The 20,693-nt window shown below is 33.8% G+C and overlaps 1 protein-coding gene across 1 annotated transcript in view; it reads left to right on the top strand.

Moving 5' to 3' along the window:
- Nucleotides 1-10,746: 10,746 nt before the first annotated feature.
- disp (RND transporter family member dispatched) overlaps nucleotides 10,747-20,693 on the top strand; it is a 40,708-nt gene continuing 30,761 nt past the window's right edge. Inside the window, exon 1 of the mRNA XM_089640502.1 lies at nucleotides 10,747-10,914. The gene's annotated coding sequence lies outside the window, so the exon portion shown is untranslated. The remainder of the gene's footprint in view (nucleotides 10,915-20,693) is intronic.

Raw genomic sequence — 20,693 nt, 5'->3', positions numbered from 1 at the left:
TGAAGTAATGATTGGACTAGTGCGTAATAGACTTTTTTCAGGTTGTTTATCTTGAGAACATTTCTTAATTTAATGAATATATAGATACATTTTCTAATGCGTTTAACAAGTTCACATATGTGTCTGTTCCATTTCATATGTTGGTCTACAATTACACCGAGGTATTTTATTTCAGTTGTTTGGTTTAGTATGGTACATGATTCATTACAAACATCTTTGTTACATTTTTTGTTGTGTATTATTATATGAATGTTGGGGTTAGTTTTGAATTTATTTATTGTGAATGGTATATAAACTGTTTTTTTTTGCGTTAATTGTAAGTAGATTTGTATCGAACCAGTTTTTTAGGATTTGGATGTCATTATTTGCATTTTCATTTACAATTTTCCAGTCATTACCCTTAATTATGATAATTGTATCATCTGCGTAAGATATAACTGTTCCACTGAGGTTTTGTTTGAAAATATCGTTTACGTACATGATAAAAAGTAAAGGACCCAAAACAGTACCTTGTGGTATCCCAAAATCACTTGTGAGTGGTAGACTAGATGCGTGATTAATTTTTACAACTTGTGTTCTTTGGTGAAGATAACTTTTTAGCCAACTTAATGCTGTGTCATTAAAACCTACGATCTTTAATTTTTGTATTAGTTTGACATGAGATATGCTGTCGAAGGCTTTTTGGAGATCAACAAAAATACCAACACATTTTAATGATTTGTCTAAAGCGTCTTGTATGGTACTAGATAATTTAGCAATGGCGTCTTTTGTGCTTTTGTTTTCCATGAATCCAAACTGATTTTCGTGAATTATATTATTAATCTTTATGAACTGAGTTATTCTTTTTTTGGCAATTTTTTCAAATATTTTTGCAATGTTTGATAGTAAAGAAATAGGGCGGTAATTGGTTGGTTCTTCCGGATTGCCGGTTTTAAATATTGGTATAATTACAGATTGTTTGTACATGGATGGAAAAACTCCGCTTTGAAAACTTGTGTTGATTATATGAGTTAATGGTTTTGATACTTGTGATTTTATACATTTCAGTGTTTGTATTGTGACCCCATCAAAACCAGGGGCAGAACCTCCTTTCATACCTGTAATAATTTGTTCAATTTCTTCTGGTGTTGTTGGTTGAAATAATTCAAATTTATGCTCATTATTTACTGTAGTATTTGGGTCATTTGGGGTAAGGCCTTGTTGGATTTTTTTAGCGAGGTTTTTTCCTACATTAGCAAAAAAATTGTTAAATACATTTGCGTCTTCTAGAGGTTTATCTTTACAGCAGATTTTTGAATCATTATGATTTACATTGTTGATTGTTTTATTTTTTAAATGTTTTTTATCGACAATTTCATTTATGATGGACCAAATCCTTTTACTGTCATTTCCAGATAATTCAAGTTTTTGTTTGTAGTAGTCATCCTTTGTGTTTTTTATTAGATATGTAAGTTTTTTTTTATAAGCTTTGAAATGTTTTTGTAATGTTATATTTTCCGGTTGTTTTGTATATTGTTTGTAGAGTGTTTCTTTGTGTCTAATTGAGATGATTAATCCGTGAGTTATCCATGGTTTGATTGGCTTTAGTTTTGAAGATGTTTTGTTAGATTTAATATTTCTACAAGCATTTATGTGAAAACTCAGTTTTTTATCAAATATTTTGCAGCATTCTTCTACATCGTTACATTGATATATTTCTTGCCATTCTTTTTCGTTACTTAATATTTTAGTGAGAGAATTTATATTAATACTATAATTGTAATTATCAGTATTATTAACGGCCGTTGTGGTTGGTAATGAGAGGTTTTGATGTTTGTAGTCATATTTAAATATACATGCAAAATGATCCGTTACAGATGTTTTAATTACCGCAGATGATATATTTTGTATATCTTTGGTGTTTGTGAATATATGATCGATACAAGATGGTCGTTGTCCGATAATGTTTCTGGTGTATGAATTTATACATGAAATGTAATTTAATTCTGCTAACATATTTAAATAGTTATCTTTATCGTTAGAGGAGTAGTCATTAGCGATATTTAAGTTAATATCTCCGATGAGTATTGTTTTTTTGTTTCTATGATGTTGTAATATTTTTTTAATTCTTCTATGTATGTGGTTATAGCAGAAGAGTGTGTCCGATAAATAGCAATGATATTAAATGAATAATTCATAAAATTTATCTCCAAGTTTAATAAATTGACATTATTCACCATTATTTCATTTACACTTGTGACAGCGTAAATATTTGATACAAATATGGCGACGCCGCTATTTCTGTTAATTTTATATTTTGTTGCATAGTACGAGTAACCCGGTATATTATAATTAATTTCACTCGATGAATGCGTTTCTGATAATATTATACAGTCAAGTCTATTTAATTGTTTAATAGTTATTAGAAATTCTTCGAAATTTTTTTCCAAAGATCTAACGTTCATGTGTATTATTATTAGGCTGGCTGTAGGTTTTATATCTATAAAATCGTTTGTATTATTTACCGTGTCAAAAATCCTTTCGTCTATTTTATATGAATTATCTATTGCGTTTATTATAAAGTCGTTCATTTTGAGGTAGTAATAAAATTAACAATAATGTTGGCGCTGGGAATACACTTCACATTTGCAATTATAATATTATATGTGTTGGCTTGTACATTATCACTGCGTGTTAACACTTTGCGGGCGGGCTTTTCGTAATATTTTTTTGAAATATTGTGCATATTATTTAGGTTTTCGTTACACTTGTAATTAATAATATGCATCATTAGTCGTAATCGATGCGATCCCTCGCAATTTTCAGCATTTTGTTTCTATAGTTGCACCTAATACTGTTGGCTGCGTGGTCCGTGGTGTTTTTTTCTCCATATTTAGAATTTTGTCTGGTGCAGTTTACACATGCTGGTACTGTTTTTTCTCTTCCCGGACATTTTGAAAGGATGTGATCGCCCATGCAGTGTGGGCAAATTGGAGGGCTGGTTCGGTGTAGGCATCTTTTAGCCGTATGCATGAACATACAGCAATGAAAACATTGAGTCAGTGGATCGCAATCTTCAATTTTACTCGTTGAAACTGTATATTTAGTTTACCGAGTGCAAGGAGGCTTTTTCGCATTTTGCCACTAGTTTCCATGATGTAGCTAGTGAACTGGCGCTGCTTTTCGTTTATGTTTGTGTTTTTTATCTCCGTTATAAGTGTGATTTTGTTGTCTTCACTTTCCTTGTAAACATCTTCAATTCCTTCGTTCTGGGTAATTATTCCGCAAACTATTTCGTCTTCAGTAAGGTTGGATTTTTATTATTATTTTTGGTCTTTTCTTTTGAATTTCATTTACCACCAAATCGGTATTCAGTTTTTTTATTTCGGCGGTTAAGGTATTTGCATATTCCTTTTTTGGGCATGATATTATTATTTTTTCTTCTTTTGTTTTTCTCAAACCATTTATTCCTATCTTTATGTTGCTTAAATTTATTTCTTTTTTTATTATCTTTCTGCTTTAGCATTATTTTTGGTCGACGAAATGATGATTGAGAATCTCTCTTCTTCTCGAGGAGTGACTTTGGTTGTTGATAATACCTGTGCATAGGATGGTGTTGATGCGCTTTTCATTATTTTTTCAAAGTTTCCCACCAGTTGGTCGTTTTTTTCGATAAGTTTGTCTTGTAGTTGAATTATTTGTTGTTGCATTTTTAATATTTCAGATTTCACTTCATTGTCAAGATCAATAATATTTTTTTCGATATTAGTTTTGGTTTTCGAGTCTTTAACGGTTTTTATTTTTTGAACTTCATTTTTTAGCGTATTCAACAACTCTTCTACCGTCATGAAAGTGTTACGTTGCGGTATAACGAGAGCGCGAAGACAGTATCGTGCGGGCTGCCGTTACGAGCGTAAGATTAATACTGATTATAAGATTTGTTTTTCAAACCGATTCCCACACGTAAACTATATTAGGACTCATGTGAAAAATTCATAAAAATCATTATTTTCACACATCCGATTCAGTTCCTATTGTATTTCATTATTATTCTCACCCAGTCACTAATTAACGCAAAATTTTGACACCGAATGATAGTTTTGTGCCAGGATAAAACCAGTATTTACCACTCTCAAAAGTTATTTTATTATTATTTTCAATTCGCGATAAAAGTCCGAAGGTAATCTTTACATAAAAAATACACAGGAAGATTGTTGTAACTAGAAAACGTGTGGGTAATTGATGGAAACACAAAGTAGATGTACTTACTCATAATAATCTGCTCATTTATTTATCAGACAAAGCGACAACAACATCATAACGACAACACTTCCACGGAACCAGTGACGTCACTTCTCCTCGTCCCTCTAGGAAGTGGGTCCAGATTTGAACTGACAAACAAACAAATTAGAAATATTTGTTTGTTAGATAAAATCATGGAGTATTTTTACACTCGTTATTACATTTTTTTATTTGGTTCTTTTCCTTCTTCTGTGATAAAAATCAATGCTTATTTGTGTTATTTATTTTAGTTCAGTTATACATATTTCAATTTCTAACTACACAATTCAATGCTGTTTTCATAATATACGTAATATCATGTTATCTCATAGTTACGTTAGGTACGCACATTATAATTATTCCCCATTACAGTATTAAAATTATTAGACATTTTATTAAAATTATTAGACATTACAGTATTAAAATTATTAGACATTACAGTATTAAAATTATTATACATTACAGTATTAAAATTATTCCACATTACAGTATTAAAATTATTAGACATTACAGTATTCAAATTATTAGACATTACAGTATTCAAATTATTCCACATTACAGTATTAAAATTTTGTTCGCTTACATTAGGATTGAACAATTTTATTTTTTAATTTGTTGATTCGATTCTTCGTTCTCAGGCTACGGAGAAGGATATTGTAAATATTGACTTTTTTACCAATGCTGTTCAAAAACATAGTTTACAAACTAACATAATACACGAGCAATATATTTTGTGTATTGGTGCATAACTATGTTACTAATTGTAAGAATCTCTTCAAATTATTATTATCTCGACAAAACGGGATTGCAGGCATTTAATTAATGAATTGGGAGATTTCCTAATAAACTTTCAGTAAAAATGAAATGTGGTATGGCGATGTCGGAACACGTGTTCATAAAATTCCAATATTTTCGCATTTCATCATTGTATATTATCAGGATAAATGCAGGTGAGTGGACAGGTGTCTAGGAATTTTACTAAAAGCTTAACAGGAAACAGCCTGCAATCACGTTTTTGACAGGATTTTAATAAATCGGCAATACTCAATTTTTTGCATGTACGCATGATAGTTTTGTGATATCCGTCCGAAAAGTCACTGAGAAACAAAATTTTGTCTTGCTTACGAAAAGGTGAAAAAGGGATAAGAAGATAGGATGATCATACGAAATATCGTGTGATTATTGTCTTGCTTACGAAAAGGTGGAAAAGGGATTACAAGGTAGGATGATCATACGAGATATCGTATGATTATTGTCTTGCTTACGTAAAGGTGAAAAAGGGACAACAAGATAGGATGATCATGATCATACGAGATATCGTATGATTATTGTCTTGCTTACGAAAAAGTTAAAAAAGGGACAACAAGATACGATGATCGTACGAGATATCGTATGATTATTGGATAATTTTCCGTGGGTTATCTTTTTATTAACTTAAAACTATTTTTTTTAAATTTACCTCACAAGCTTGAAACAAGTTTTGTGCGAGGAATGCATCTGCCTAAACACCGTGTTACCTACCTAGGGCTAAAATTGCTGATATAGAAAACATTGTGAAGCAACTTAAAAGCTCTTCTCCTGGAATCGATAATATCAGAATGAGCGATATTAAAAAACATATATTAACATTAGGTCCAATTATAACCCATTTTGTAAACAGAATCTTATTTGAAGCAAAAATTCCAGATGATTTAAAATGTAGTATTATCAGACCCATTTATAAAGGAGGTGATCACACCATTTTGGGTAATTATAGACCAATCAGTATTTTGCCATCACTCGAAAAAATTCTTGAAAAATACATTCAAATTAAATTAATAAAATATTTGGAAGATTTTTCTATTATTGATACTAACCAATATGGATTCCAAAAAAAAGGGCACTGAAGTGCTACTTCAAAAGTTTGCCAGCATGATAAATAATAATTTAAATAATAAACATCATGTATTAGTCTTATTTATAGATTATTCCAAGGCATTTGACACTATTAACCATAAAAAATTATTGAAAATACTAGAAATCATAGGAATAAGAGGGAAACTTCTAAAACTATTTGAAAATTATTTGAACAACAGGTGCATGCAAATAAAGCTTTTGAACACATTAAGTAAAAAAAGAAAAATCTTAGCAGGTGTTCCTCAAGGTTCCATATTAGGTCCTATTTTATATATAATTTATGTATCTTTTATTAAATTTATTTTTAAACATGTAAAACACTTTGTGTACGCGGATGATACTGCATTGGTGTTTTCTTGCAGTGATTTGCAATTATGTATTGAACTTTTACAAAAAGATTACATTGAACTTTTAAAATGGTCTCACGACTCTGGCCTAATCATAAATGCAAAAAAAACTAAATTGATACACATTAGATCACCCAATGCCAAGGTAAATACTATTATACCCGAAATTAAAACACACAATTCAGATTGCCTACATGTTGGTATCCCTGCGTTGTGTACATGTGAAAATATTGAACTGGTTAAAAAATATGTTTATTTAGGTGTTATTATTGATTGTTTTTTCAAATGGGATTTACAGATAAATAAAGTCTGTGAACGACTGAGATCTATTATTAGTAGATTATATAAATTAAAATTTTATGTTCCAATATGCACACTTCGAATAATTTATTTATCACTAGCTGAATCTATCATAAGGTATGGAATTACAGCTTGGGGATTTTCCTCTAAAACAAATATAAATCATGTTCAAGCAGTTCAAAATTCTCTTGTTAAATTATTAGCTCATAAAAGTTTATATGAACAAAGGCATAATGTTCCACACCTTTATCAAAATCTGAAAATCCTCTCGGTAAGAGCAATTATGTGGTATAAAATAATTTTTCAGCACATAAATAGCCCTATGTACATAAATAGACTGGAACACACTTACAATACTCGATTTACATTAAATGAAGGACTAATCGTACCAAAGCATGTAAACAAATATGGAAAAAGAACGCTAGACTACATGATACCAAATTGTTTAAATATGTTACCTGCAGAAATCAAAAAATGTACAAATATAAAAAGAAATTTTTTGTTGAAAAATTGGCTAGCTGAAAGAAATAGTTTGTACTAGACTCTAATACAAACTATTTCTAACTGCATACGCTTTAATTGTTTTTTGTTTTTATTTTTATTGTATTACACCTCTCATGATATGAATGTATACATTTGATATAATCTGTTTAAGTTAAAAGCACCCAATGACAAACTACTTTAAAGTAGTTTATTGGGACTTTTTGATTTTTGTATATTATTTTGATATTAAATAAAAAAAAAAAAAAAAAAGTTCCTATCAACTCTGTTTATAGAGTTTATAGAGCCACTCATTATGAACTGTGGAAAAACTGAAACTGGGGAGATTTTTTAAAATTCCGATTTACTTTTCGAGGCAGGTTCAGTCTTCAATCAATCCAAAAAAAACTTTTAAATTAGCTACTAGCCGGCCCAAGAGATAGGTAATTTGAAAATGTATAGTACCGCTATCTTTATTAACTTGCTAGCAGTTATTATAGTAAAAAAAACTTCTAAAACTAACCCGTGCCAATTTCGTGTTGTGTTTTTTGCCGAGTCGCCAGGAGCTTAATTTCTAAAAGTTTTTTTTTGCAAAATGTACTGTCTTATGTGTGCTTTTGACGGTCTCCGTGGTCGATGGGTAAGGCTCTCGACTAGCAATCTAAAAGTTGCGGGTTCATATCCCATTGAATAATTTGTGTTATTTCACAATTTATTCTCTGTGGAAGATATCCTCAGTATCAACCTGGTGTAAAATCAACATTCAGAATTGAAACGTTGCTTTAAATGGCTTTAGCTGTGTTTGATGAAGAGATCTGAATAGTCGGGTACTCCCTCACTTTCCTCTTCTCCATCTCCGTCCCCTCCCCACAAACTTCAGTCTCACAACATACCCAAAATTGGGTTGCCATAGTCTCACTGGCTCCTGAGCGTTGGGAGCAGTTGTGCTTGTACTAATACGCGATTGCGGTTCGAATCCCAACTTGCATAAGGCATTACTTGAAAACAGTCTATGTTCATAAAATAATTAAATTAACGCCATCTATGAACGCGTAGATTATAACGTTTACCCTTTTCACACATTAAAAAACTGCGTAATTCTTTTTCAATTAATCAAATTTGCTTTTACCCTTAATTTTCAAAAATGAACGAATGCATGTCAAGAATTCAGACCATCCCGTTGTTATTTGTCAAGATTTTTAACGGGTTTGGGCTAGTTTTATATAAAATATCAATACTTTTTTTTTCTTCTTCTCTTCGCATTTCCATTTAAAAACCCTGTTACTTTCATTACAAAAAACTTTTATATCCAGTCATTTTTTCACGGGTCTGCCATAGTTTAAAATTCTCAGTAACAGGATAATACGTAAAAACTGGTCTATTTTGTGACCGAGCCCCGTGTAAGCTTGTGACCATTAATCCAAGGATTGTTTTCCTCGCCGAGTCCAGTCACGCGTACACCTTTGATTGTAATAATAGTTTGTCGAGGGGTTGGGTGTGGGGAGATGAGGTTGGGGTGGTGGGGGGATAGTTGTTGGAGGGGCGGGCCATCTGCGGTATCCATGGCGACCGGCCCGGACGCTGGCGGGGCGCGCGCAGCCTCCCTGCCAGCAGAACCTCGCTAGAGCGGAGGGCACACTATTGAAATAATTTTTTAGTTTGTATTTCGCTGATTTTTATTCAGATTGATTCAGGGGAAAATGGCTGCACGTTACTGTGGTAGGAGAGATTGGGTCTGCAATGGTTTGTCTGGAGGCGATGCGTTGCGACGGATATTCGAACCGATTAGGAAAATTAGTGACTTAGAAGGTCTAACGGCCGTTGTTCCCAACATTTCAGACGATCAATCTCAGGGTCCGATCAGCCAAGTGATTTATTCAGTAACGTTCGATTCGCCTGTTTCCAAACATCTTTACTGTTGATTATCATAAGTGGCCATACCCACTTTCATAGACAATAAAATGACATCAAAGTTAAAACTTTCAACGCTAAATTAACATTGACGAATTAATTATTGTATTTATTATTAATGCATATATTTTTTAAGTACTGTAATACGTAAAAAGATATTTTATATTTATGCGTATGAAATATGTTGAAAATAAAGTATTAGCTTGACTTTAATGCCACCGTGCCTTGGGCTCGCAAATATGTTTCACTCTGTTGGCACTTTTTATAAGTAGTCATTTACTGAGGCAAGCTTAATCCAGTAGTTTGGCTTCCTTAAATTGGTTGATCACTCAGTTGTCACTTTTCCGTTGGAAAGAGCATAGTTGTGCGTTTGAGCAGTGTTGAGCCAAAATTTCGGATCAGCAGTTGATCAGTAGGATTGGGAAGAACGGCCGTAAAAGTCACTTTTAAGGATGCTATGTGGAAATTCTTTTGAGGGAAGGAAGGATAGGAAGATCGGGGAAGGAAAAATGTATGAGGGGTGGGTGGGAATTTAGGGGTTAGTTTTTTTTCTATGATACCTGTCTAAGTTTTATAAATATTATTTGGTAAAATGCTTATTTTGTTTTTCTACTTTATACTTATGTAGATGATTTAAGGGAGATATGTACGTATGTAAATGTATATATATATAGTTTGTATGGAAATGTACCTGCACATATTAAGCAAATCATTTAAAGTGTAGATGCCATTTGATATTGTTCCATAGGGTTCCATCAGTATCGTACAGATGAGAAAGAGCGCGTATCACGTGATCCATTGCGACGCGTGATAGATAAATATATCTTTTGTTTTTAATTGAAAATATATAACTCTAGACAGCAAAATGGCATTTTCATTTTGTACTCCAATTATGCTCAGATATTTCTGGTTAAAATTCTTCGGGTAGGTACATGCTGATATTGCTGATACCAGCTGTTATTTTCAAAAAATAATTTATATATATATTTTTTTTGGTTTTAGGCATTTCACCCTAAAAAGAGTGCTTTGTGATTTATATTTTTCACAAAATGTATAGATTAGGTCGATGGCCGCAATTTTATAGAGCAAAAAGTTGAAGAAAATCTCTAAAACCGTTAGTAAACTAGTTTCTAAAAATCTTTTCGGATATAAAAATTACCACCTTCACCTTCCAAGCTTATCCTAAAATTCAAAGCATTCTACTTAAAGGGAATAAAAACATTTTTTATTTTAATTCTAATTCATAATCACGCTGGATTGTGTAATACTTTAGTTCATTTTTTTCCAAAATTTTATTAAAGCTAATGCTTCGTCAATTAAAAAGAAAACAAATTCATAATATTATTAGTGAAATTTACTTATTATAATATTTCGCCGCTGCGATCGTGATCAGTGCGAACACTCCTCTAGCAGCATCCCCTCCCCCTTCCACCCCTTCCTTTACGAATCAAACGTCCTCCGAACATCCACCCTGCACGACTCCGTCCGCCCTGCCAACATATGTGAAGTGAGCAGTGAAGTGTCCGTGCCGCGAGCTATGAGCAGTGATCAGTGAACATGCTGTAGTCTTGTGCCCCGTGACCCGTGCCCTGAGTCCTGTGTCTCGTGTGCCGTGTCCTCTCCCCGCGATCAGTGGCCGCGGCCAGGCATCAGATCTGGACACCTCGGAAACGTCCTCCCTGGGAGCTCAGAGTATCGCCGACTCTGCGGCCAGTATCAGGTAACCTCGCCACACTACAAACAATCCTAAAATCAAACAAATCCATCCATAAAAAATCAAATTTCAAAATAATCAACGTATTGTATTAGGTAGCTACTAGCACCGGGTACTTACGCAAGTTTTGTTTTATATTTGACAGATCTTTGTTTGAAATGGTTCAGTCCTAAAACATATGTCGCGATAAAGCTGCGTTCCATATTTCAAATAACGGTGTTCTATGTTAAAAAATATGTGTTTTAGGGTAGGTACCTGCCTAATTACAAGCGTAGCGATGTAATTAATTGAATCAGCAGTGAGTGACAGGTGAAGGATGGCCGGCTAACGGCTAGAGTGGATAGTGTTGGGCAGGCTCACTGCTGCGCGTGTGGTGGTGTTCGTTGGCCCAAGGTTACCGCTGTCGCAGCGCGATCTCCGCGGCCTTGCGCGGCTCAGGTCAGGGACGCTAGATAGGTACCTTTTACGTTCGTAGTAAAATGCTCCACATACACTAGCATCCCCGGCCAGATGGTATTGAAGACTCAACCGATGCAAAATCACCCCTTCAACTATACCTTATTAATCAACTCGTATGAAATCAAAACACACCCCTTTCAAAGAAAAAACTTTTTCCGAGACGAGACTTTGAATCCTGAATTTTTTTAGGTAACTACAGAAATTGTGTGTTATTGTGTAGGTATTGTACTGACTAAGGACTAAAGACGCAGTTATAATATAATTTCAAAGGTTTTATCTACCTGATACTCACATATCGTAATTTCAAACTACGAATCGTACACCATATTGGTAAAGAAAATAACGATTCGTCTAGGTATGTATCTAATATATTAAAACTAACATTTGTGAGCATTATCTCCTGGTTCGACTCATCTCCCGATAAGACACCAACACGCTAAATTCATTTCTGCGAAAGAACTGAAAACTTTTAATTAATATATCGCTAAAGCAAAGAAAATATAAAATCACTCCAGGGTTGCGGAAAATGATCACTGTACAAAATTTTGGGTATGTAGTCTTTTTAGCAGAAGTGCCAATTTTCCGAACGTTCGCAGGCCGCACAGAGTAGGAGTAGGGCTGTCACCTCTCAAAAACAGTAGACCCGGCGATTTTAGAAATATGTTTTTTTTTTATTAAAATAAAACTTTTTTAGTATTAATTATTTAATTAAGGCAAAATGTCATGGTAAATTACCATTGGTAATGTTTTTTTTTAAATATAAATGACCTAGCTAGTGCTAAGCAGACTTGGACCAGCTTGAAACTTAAAACTATATTTTTTCATTCTGAAGGGATTGTTTAAGCATCTTTCTTGCTCAGGTTTCTTCAAAAATTTAAAAAATTCTTGGCAATTCATGTTGTAATTAATCTTCACAAATAACTCTGCCTTCACTATGTCCACTAACAAGCAGTTTCACTCGTCTGTCTACAAATTTCCCACTAAAGAAAAGACGCGTTCAACAAAAGCTATGCTTATAAAAAAAATTCCAATTATTTTTGGCAGTTCGGTGAAGGTTGAGGTGACTTCGAATAACTGAACCCATCGTAAATCAACAGGCAATGTTGAATCACTAGATTGTACGAACTGAGGAAATAATTGGTTTAATTTTCGGGTCTCGTCATAAAGTTTATCTTCGTCGACATTTTTCAAGCCGAGTGATTCGACAGCTTCCACAGTATCTTCGTAACTTACTGCAATTGTTAGATCGAATTTGGAAAAGATTTTGAATACAGAATCCTCAAAGTCATAATATTTCTGTATGTATTCAAGAGTTCTCCTGTAAATCTCATTGGCTTCAATTTTTAATTGATCCTGATCAGAAGGCCTCAAAGACTTTATGTTTCTCATTATTTTGGCACCGTAAAATTCATCATGCAGTCGGCTTTCAGCCTTGTCTTTTATGTTTCTCATAATTGGGTGCAACCGGGGAGCGATACACTCAGTCCTCAGTCAGATGAGTCAGACAGTCACGCGCTCCGTTCCGTGATGGTCGTCTGTCGCTTCGCTGCCACCGCCCGGTCTGACCCGGAGATTTCGATGTTAAACCCGTAGTCCGGACATGCACCATGCAAACCCGTAGACTCCGGGTCAAACCCGAAGAGGTGGCAGCCCTAAGTGGGAGAGAAGTGGTATGGAGGAGCCGATTTTTTATAACATCTAAATTTGATTGTTTTATAATATAACCAATGAGTAATTAAAGAAGTATTGAGGGAGCCAGGTAGGATAACTATAATTGGTACACAAACTCATATTATATACAGGGCGTCCGGGTGCACTAACTTCGGGAGGTGTTTCTATGGTAATAGGTACAAACTCGTAGTACATAACATACAGGATGTCCGGGTGAACTAACTTCGGGCGGTGTTTCTATGATAGTAGGTACAAGTAGAAGCTCAATTCTTTAAAGAAAGGAATACAAATACAATATTGGATTGAATCACCGATACAGTACTGTATTTGCCTGCCTTTCTTTATTGAGTATTTGTACATACAAAACTTATTATTTATTTCACAGGGCGCAAAAAAATAATTCGTCTTGATATTTTAAAGCATAACTTGCAAAAAGTGAATTTTCATAAAATAATTAAATTTACGACATCTATGAACGCGTAGATTATAAATTATAACATACGTTACGTTTAACCTTAAGCAGTACTGTGACTCTTTTTCCTCATATGTAGCAATCTAATTCTATTTACATTTCTAGTTTGTATATTTTTACTAAAAATAATTTCACTATCAAATTGTGGGGAGCGCGGACGATATGTTTTAGGAATGTGACAGAATAAGGGCGCTATATTTGCGTGGCTTTGCAAATATCAGCATATCGCAATGGCGAGCGCTACGCTGAAATAGATCAAGCCGTGATGGGTATAACGAAATGTGTCGCCTACCTTATTGTTTCAAAATGGATTCATATTTCTACCGTATGACGTATGATATTGTATAATCGCAAAGACTACTTTAAAATGTCGTAAACCAATGTTCGCAGAAAACACAAGTGAATTAATATTTAGTGTCAACTTCAAAAAATCAATGAAAGTAAGAGGTTAAAAGGTTCAAATCCATTTTGGAAAAATCATTCCCCTCCTCTTTTCTACGATTGCTACAACTCTTTCCTGGATCTATGAAAGCCTTAGGTTCTATCCGAAGGTCCATCAGTTTATAGAAATAAGTAAAAAAATAACATTAAAAACTCAGCTCAATCTGACAATCTGGCCGAATTATTTTATTAAAAATATCACAGATGGTTCCAAACTCAGTCGTGATTCCCATTGCGAGACCAGTGTATATGTGCCTCACAGAAAATTGTGTTTCCCACTTAAACTTTTCAAAGAATGCTCCATTTTGTCTGCTCATGTCACTCATCGTTTCAGAATCGCTTGGCTCACTACAAAAAATAAGCGCGTTCCAGTAATTCAATTCCAGTAGCGAGTCTCTAATCTGCTCTATCAGGGAACTATTGCGTTCCATGTCACTGGCTCATGCGTCGGTGGTCCTGGCCTGGATTCTCGGTATTACTGGAAACGACATGGCTGATTATATTGTTAAGTAAGCCACTGCCCATGGTCCGAGATTTGATATCCATATATCCATTTGGTCCATTGAGTGATATCCATATTCCGGTTAGAGACCATTTCCCTATTCTAAAAACTATGTACCAACTCATATGGTCCACTAAATGGAAAACATCCTATTTGATAAAAGGTCCACTAATTCAACTGTCTATTCCTGTTAAGCACTGGTTTCACAAATACACTGCCATACCTAAAAATGTATTTATTCCATAACTCGAATGCGGCTCGGTCACACTTGTTGTCTTGCCATCTTACCAGGTTCCACATAGTCAATTCACCGTGCTGTGATTGTGAGTCAGAAGATACTCTGGACCATAATTTTTTTGAGTGACCTATCAATGACCAATTTCCAAACATCATGCATGAATTGGTAAAACTGAAATTTAACTCTCTTCCAGTATACCCCCTGCCTTGTTAGTTTCAACACTCCTAAAATTTACCATTTGTTGGCAAAATTTATTTATAAAAATGGCCTTAATATTTGACCATCATCACATTTCTTTCACTTTCATTTGCATGTTCAGTTGTTCAGGTTCCTATTTTTATTTGATCACTAATCCCAACTCTGACTGATTTAAAACCCTATTCTATAATCAAATGTATATTTTTCTACACTTATTTGTTTATAAGTTTATCTATTTCATAGTTCTGTTTTTTACGCCCACATATTATTGTAGACAGTTCCTATTTTTATAATTACCTAATGTTACCAGCTCTGCACTTCTAAAGAAAATAGTTGCCTCTGCACAACATGAGGCATTGAGAGAGCTGTATGATGACCTAGAAACACCCAACGGAGTGCAAAGAATATACAAAATCGCAGCACACAGGAGAGAAAGGGCCAAATCTATTAGAACACCCAAATACATAGAAAACACTGACGGTGAGTTGATCACAGACGAAATCAAAATATGTGAAAGATGGAAAGATTATTATTCTACATTACTGAACGAAGAATTTCCAAGAACAATTCATGTGTCAGAGAAACCAGTGCTGGGGCCAGTTGAAGAAATCACTCCGACAGAAGTTAAAGTAGCCATATCACAAATGAAAAAGGGGAAAGCAGTGGGCCCAGACAATATTCCAGCCGAATTATGGAAAGAGTGTGGGGAAGTGGGACATAAATGGCTGTGCAACCTGTATAATAAAGTACTGACCGGAGAACCAATGCCAGAAAGCTTTAGGAAAAGCTATCTTCTTCCATTTTACAAAAATAAGGGAGACTCTAGGAAGTGCGACAATTATAGAGGGATAAAGCTTATGTCTCACACCATGAAAATATATGAGAGGATTATAAACACACGAATTAGGAATATTGTAAAAATACACGACGATCAATGCGGCTTTGTATCGGGGAAATCAACAATAGATGCTATTCAAACAGTCAGAATCATAGTTGAAAAATATCGAGATGCAAAAAAAGATTTACACATGGTATTTATAGACTTGGAAAAAGCATTTGACAGGGTACCCCGAAGCCTGATATGGGCGGCATTGAGATCTCATAACGTACCAGAAGGATATGTGCTCTCCATACAAGATATGTATACAGACGTAGAAACACAAGTAAGATGCACATCAGGGATGTCACCAACATTTCCAATTAAAGTGGGGGTACACCAAGGATCTGTCCTCAGCCCATTGCTATTCATAATGGTCATGAATTACCTAACGAGTCAAGAAATGAACAGTATTCTCAAGACTATGCTTTTTGCAGATGATGTAGTACTGATAGAAGAAAATCATTGTGGTCTACAAAATAGCCTGGAAAGGTGGAGAAAGATCCTGGAGGATAATGGACTAAAAATTAGCAGGAAAAAGACGGAATATTTGTATTTACCATTTGAAGACCCAAATGCTGTAACTCCTTCGATGCAATTGGATGGAGTAACATTAGCCAACTGTGACTTATTTAAGTATCTGGGCTCACTCATCCACAGAGACGGAGGATGTGCAGCGGATGTCAACCATAGGATAGGAGTGGGATGGATGAAATTTAGATCCGTAACAGGAATTTTGTGCGACACGAAAATGCCAATAAAACTTAAAGGAAAGACATACCAGACTATTGCTAGACCCGCGATAATGTATGGCTCCGAATGCTGGACTATGTACAACTCCTACTCTAGGCAACTCGAATCAGCAGAAATGCGAATGCTTAGATGGACGGCAGGAGTATCATTAAAAGATAAAATTAAAAGCTCACGCATGGGGATACGAACATAAACTTATTAAATTATCAGGAACCAATTGTAATGCAATATGAAAACATTATGGCTAAATTTGGATTTTTAAAATGTATTAATGACGTTACCCGTGAAGCCATACTGACTAACTATGTAACGGCTACATGTCTAGACCATATCTATGTAAGAGAGAGAGAGACAAATGAAATCAGCTCATGTGTATGTGAAACTATAATAGCGGATCACTACCTTATTGCAACAACGATGCGTTTCTCTACCTATGAGGCAGGTACCACCAATAAATCGCACCATACAAAATATACTGTAATATCGGAAAAAAAAGTCGACCTACTTATTGAAATCACTGATTGGAATGAAATACTAAACATAACGGAACCTTACTTAATTTATGAAGAAATTAAATCGAAATTCAAATATATTTACGAAAAAAGTACTGAAACAAAATCAAATACAAATAAACAGCGTAATAACCAAAAGGGCTGGATAAATTATAATCTCATTGAAAATATACAACTACGTGACACATTATGGAGGAAATGGAAAAACACGCCTAACAATAAAATATATGAAATCGAATTCAAGAAATACAGAAATAAACTAAATAAAAAAATATTAAACACAAAAAAAATATACTATAATAACAAATTTAAACATTGTTTCAAGGACATTAAAAAAACATGGAATGAAGTAAATCAAGTATTGGGTAGGAAAAATAAATCCGATTGTGATGAAGTAATATCTAAATATTTCTTAAATTCCCAAACTGCGGATGTGGTGGCAGAAAACTTTGCAAAATTCTTTGACGAAGGTGTAAATCAGTTATTGCACAAATGCAATGTTCGAGCGTCTGAGTTGAAGCAAGAACATTTGCAACATTCAATGTACCTACCAAGAGCTAATACAGAACAAACTGAATGCATTATCGGAAGAATGAAAAATTCAAAGACACCGGGCGTCGATCTAATTCGCATGTATGATCTAAAAAAACATGTTAAATTATTTAGTCCTATAATTACTCACCTAATTAACAGAATTATTGACACAAGTCACATTCCAGCTGAACTAAAATGCAGCATCATAAGGCCCATTTTTAAAAATGGAGATCACACCGTAATAAATAATTATAGGCCTATTTCCTTATTACCCGCATTAGAAAAAATATTAGAAAAATATATATCTATAAATTTGGATAAATATTTAAATAATTTGGGCATTATTGATGAATGTCAGTATGGCTTCCAAAAACAAAAAAGCTGTGATAAACTGCTCGAAAAATTTTCCAATTATATAAATTCAGAGCTTAACTCAAAAAAACATGTACTAGTATTATTTATTGATTTCTCAAAAGCTTTCGATACACTCAGCCATACACAATTAATCAAGGTACTCGAAATCATAGGAATCCGTGGTAAACTCCTATCATTTTTCAAAAACTATTTAACAAATAGAAAAATGTATGTAAAGATTTTGAATGTAATGAGTAATTTTAGATTTATTAAATCAGGGGTGCCACAAGGGTCAATTTTAGGACCAAAATTATACATTATATATGTAATTGCCATGTCTAAACTTTTTAAAATAGCCCGTAGATTTATTTTTGCTGATGATACTGCACTAGTTGTCTCTAATGAAAACCCTGAAATAGCTATTCAAGAATTACAAATTGACTTTAACGAGCTACTTAAATGGTCTCATGATGTAGGATTAATTATTAATGTAAAAAAAACTAAATGCATGTATATAAGATCACCGAGCTTGAAAATGTGGAACTTACCTAAAATAACTGCACATAATTTTGATTGTATACATAAAAAAATGGATAATATTTGCTGCTGTGAAAAAATTGATTTTGCAAACGAATATACTTACCTTGGCATAATCGTAGACAATAACTTTAAATGGGACAAAAGTGTGATCAAAATTTGTAACCAGCTCCGATGTTTGGCGAGTAATTTTTATAAATTAATATTTGTATTGCCTCGATGTACTCTCAAACTTATATATCATTCTATGGTCGAATCAATACTTAGATATGGAATTCGAACTTGGGGACACTCGAGTAATATTAATATTAAATACATTCAAAATCTACAAACTGCTATAATTAAAAAAATTGTTAAACCTAGCATTTACAAACAAAGAAACAACTTAAAATTACTGTATGGCTCTGAGGGCCTACTCCCAATTAAAGGGCTTCTCTGGTTTATTATAATTATGGATAATGCGGGAGAAAATGCGTACAAAAAGCCATTGGTGCATAGTCACAAAACAAGATTTACTGAAAAAAAAGGCCTAAAAATTCCACTAATATCAAATAAGTATGGTAGCAGAACACTTGACTATTTGATACCTGTGATTTATAACAAATTTAACGAAAACTTTAACTTGAAAAATAATGAGGAACCTTGCTCTAAACTGACAAAAAAGTGGTTAATAAATGAACAAAACGTTTATCTATCCTAAACATTATATTTGGTATTTATATTTAAACTTAAGCTAATGTGTATTATGTTATAACATTAAATGGTAGAACCTACAGACAAGCTGATTGTCACAGCTTTGTGGGACTACCCATATCTTATATTGAATAAAATGTAACTATATTAAATTTAATAAATAAATTTAAAAAAAAAAAAAAAAAAAAAAAAATCGTGGTAGCCTGGGTGTCACTGACATAAACAGTAAGCTAGAGGAACGACAGTTAAGATGGTATAGGCACATAAGACGGAGACCACCAGACCACACAGTGAAGCAGGTAATGTCTATAGAGCTTCAAAGACAGTCATCCAGAGGTAGACCAAAGAACTCCTGGATGACCCAATGCTCCAAAATCCTACAAAGAAACAGCCTAGATGAAAGCGACACTCAGAACCGAAGAAGCTATAACCTGAGAACGAGAAGAGCCGACCCCAACAGCCTACCTAGGCAATGAGTTGGGATAGTGCTAGGAAGAAGAAGAAGAAGTTACCAGCTCTGCACCGTTTATATTAAGTATGTTATGTTATGTTTATGTTAGGTTTATTTATGTTATGTAAAGTAATTATGTAGTATAATCATCTGTATATTAATATATTCTCATTTGCTGTATTTGTTTATAAGAAAAAAATGTTAATTGTGTATGGCCAAGATCACCCTCAAAAGATTATTACCAGACACTGCCGAAAATTGGTAATTTTAAATGGAATTCTAGACGTATCGACTCTTTTCTATAAAATAAACATAAATTGATTTCGAACGATTCTTATTTTATCTAGTAAATTAACTTTTAAAAAAATACTGTAATTTTGTATTATAATCACAGACATAGGAATTAATAGACGAGAAGATTATGGCGAGGGGTAAAATCAACTGTTGAAGAACGAAGGGAGTGAAGCTGACTGTGATTCGTCAATAAATCAATCTGACAGTAAATAGGCATCTCGCATTATAATATCACCATTTACTTCTTAAAAGTAAAATCTGCTTTTGAATGAATAGACATTTTTACATGGGAGCGCAAATTACTCGCCACGTTATGAACAAATTTGCGAAGTCCAAATTCGGCAAAAAAATTCGGTTGTATTTTCAGAGTCGAATATTTCGTTTAAGTATTTAGTTAAGACACTTTTATAAATGTTCATAATTTACTTCCCAGCAACCAACCAGCTTTGTGTTTCGCGTCCAGACGTTTCTCGATGTGATAGTAACAACTGATTCATATTATACGATGTGAATATGCTTAAAATAAAGTAAAATAATGCTTATATATGGAATGTAATACGACAATTGGGTTTATTCTCTTTTTCACATCTATTTTTACAACTTTTCATAGTACAAGTCAACATTTTGCCGTGTTATTTCGTAAAATGAACCGATGATGCCTCGACCATAGTTCGCACAAGAATGATGACGTCACGTTTTCAAATTTCACTTGAGGCCATACGTGAGCACAGCCGGCTCCAATGGAACCGGTATGGGGAGTGGGGATAATACGCTTTTAATCACTTAGGGCAGGTCTACT

Source organism: Hesperophylax consimilis, chromosome 15, assembly GCF_061612785.1.
Source record: "Hesperophylax consimilis isolate HC1 chromosome 15, BYU_Hcon_1.0, whole genome shotgun sequence".
Taxonomy (NCBI): Eukaryota; Metazoa; Arthropoda; class Insecta; order Trichoptera; family Limnephilidae; genus Hesperophylax; species Hesperophylax consimilis.
The sequence above is the reverse complement of the archived record's forward strand: the minus strand, read 5'-3'. Positions and strand labels throughout refer to the sequence as shown.